The sequence below is a fragment of the Mesocricetus auratus genome, unplaced genomic scaffold (genome assembly GCF_017639785.1).
Source record: "Mesocricetus auratus isolate SY011 unplaced genomic scaffold, BCM_Maur_2.0 Super-Scaffold_100019, whole genome shotgun sequence".
Lineage (NCBI taxonomy): Eukaryota > Metazoa > Chordata > Mammalia > Rodentia > Cricetidae > Mesocricetus > Mesocricetus auratus.
The window spans coordinates 26,608,697-26,611,246 of record NW_024429200.1 but is presented as its reverse complement, the minus strand read 5'-3'; the positions used below and the strand labels follow the sequence as shown (position 1 = coordinate 26,611,246).

Here is a 2,550-nt window from a genome sequence, read left to right as displayed (position 1 = left end):
ATGCATTCTCATCTTGCTTCCTCTTCATCTGGCTGGTGACTGTGTCTCTGCCTTTTCTCTTCCCAGAATTCTCCTAGTGTAGTAGTAGCCTTGCCTATACTTCCTGCCTAGCTACTGGCCGATCAGCATTTTATAAAACCAATATGTGTGGCAAATCTTCAGTGAACAAGAGCACTATCCCACATCACTTTATAACTTTAAAAATATTGTATTATCATATATTAATTATACACAGTGTCTTCGTTAGGGTTTCTATTGCTGTGAAGAGACATTATGACCATGGCATCTCTTATAAAGGAAACATGTAATTGGTGTTGGCTTAGAATTTCAGAGATTTAGTCCATAATATTTATGGTAGTGTGCAGGCAGACATAGTAACAGAGAAGGAGCTGAGAGTTCTACATCTTGATCTGCAGGCAACAGGAAGTGAAATATGTGTTGGGCGTAGCTTGAACATAGAAGACCTCAAAGTCTACTCTTACAGTGACACAGTTTCTTCAACAAGGCCACACCTATGCCAATAAAGCCACACCTACTAATAGTGCCACTCCTTGTGGGGGCCATTTGCTTTCAAACCACCACAGATACCATCTTTGTGACCTTTTCATGCTTGTATATAATACGTTCTGATATTTTGGTTATCTTTAATCTTTAAAGTTTCTAACAAGGAAATTTTAACTAAAATCCATAATATTTTAATTCTGCATTTGAAATTCCTGGCTTAAACTGTTAAAGCCTCATGCAATTCAGTTCAATTTGAAGTTTGCAACATAGTCTAGAGAAACAATTTGAATGTGTCTATATTTACTTGTTTTCTTATTGAAAAAATTTGTAATTATATATATCTTACTTTCAATCTGGGAATTAAATGACAATGACATTCTTTTGAGGAGGTTACTAAAAGAAAACATTGTCATGGAAAGTTGAGGAGCTTTTTTTGTCCTATAAATAGCACTAAAAGCAACACTACTGTTCTACCCAGCTGTTGTAATACTTCTAAGTCCAGTTTGTTTGGGAAGCTGTGGATGCTATTTAAAAAATTACTTCAAATTCTTATTCCACAGCTTTCAGTTTTCCTTACATGTCTACCAACCTTTTTTAAAAAATAATCTTTTCCCTTTATTTCAGTATCAAGTTACCAACTATGGCACATCTGCATTCACTCTGGTTTTACATTTGCCAAGCGTCATTACACGTAACTGTTTAATATCCATTTATCTTGACCCCTGTCCTCAGAGCAGGTGTTGGATCTATTGCCCTTTATGTGGGATACTAAGCTATCACATAAAATGAATAGTTTTTCTAGTGCCAGAATTTTGTTTTTCTCCTAGAACAGTTTTTCATATCTCAGATCTGCAATAACACTAGTTCAATTTAGATCCTTAGCATTTTAAGTTGTTTTTGCTTTGGTTCTGAAAACAAGTAGTGAAGCCATATTTAGAATTAATATATTCATGGGTCACATCATCTACTCTGCGTCCTAACTGCAGCTTTCCCATCTTCACCCAGGAGTCCTTAGTGGCTAGATCTCGCTCTTGTTGTGGTCTCCAATGCCGCCATGCTTGAGGCACATCTGGTCCAGGGCTCCATCATGAAGAATGAGCTGGAGGTTCTCAAGGACCTCATCAATGAGGCCTGCCAGGACATCATCTCAGTGGTGTGGACCTGCAGAACATGGAGTTTTCTTACATCTCAACCTGTGCTCCAAAGGCTTTTTCAGGTACCCCTGTGGTCACATCCCTGCTGTGGGCCTGCCTGAACCTTGTCAGCATATCCAAAATACTAAACCGTGCTGATAATAAAGACATCAATCATTACATTAAGGGCTGAGATAACAAGGATACCTTAGCATTGAGATTTGAAGCACCAAATCCAGAGAAAGTTTCAGATCATGATATGAAGTTAGTGGATTTAGATTTTGAACCACTTGGCATCCAGAACAGGAAGGAGCACAGCTATACGTGATAAAATGGTGAATTTTCACCTATACCTTAAGCCATACTGGAGATGCTATTGTAATATCCTGTGCAAAGGAAATGGTGAAGCTTTCTGCATGTGTAAAGCATGGAAATGGAAACATTAAGTAGTCACAAACAAGTAATGTTGATAAAGAATAGGAAGCTGTAACCATGAAGGTGAGTCAGCCAGTTCAGCTAACTTTTGTAGAGAGGTACCCACATTGTTTCACAAAAGTCACTATGCTGTCTCCTACGGTGATAGTCAGTGTGCTGAAGATGTACCCCTTACTGCAGAGTATATATTTGCTAATATGGGACACTTGAGTATTATTTGTCTCCCACTATGGAAGATGAAGGAGGAGCTTAGGTATTAATAGACTCTACAAAAAGCAAGCCTTTGAGAACTGCTTTTGAGATGCCAGCAATGTTTTGAGGTCTTTTTGGTTGCCAGGTTTGTACCTGAATACATATGTATATATCTTCTGTAAATAATTGATTCTTTTCTTTCCATTCTCCTCAGTTTAAAAAAACAAACTCAAAAGTAAAAACTAATTTTGTTAACATAAATAGACTGCCTTAGAAATACTAGCAA

At 37.5% G+C, this 2,550-nt stretch overlaps 1 pseudogene; it reads left to right on the top strand.

Moving 5' to 3' along the window:
• The first annotated feature begins 1,558 nt into the window (after window positions 1-1,558).
• LOC101829911 lies at window positions 1,559-2,325 on the top strand (annotated as a pseudogene).
• The last annotated feature ends 225 nt before the right edge of the window (window positions 2,326-2,550 follow it).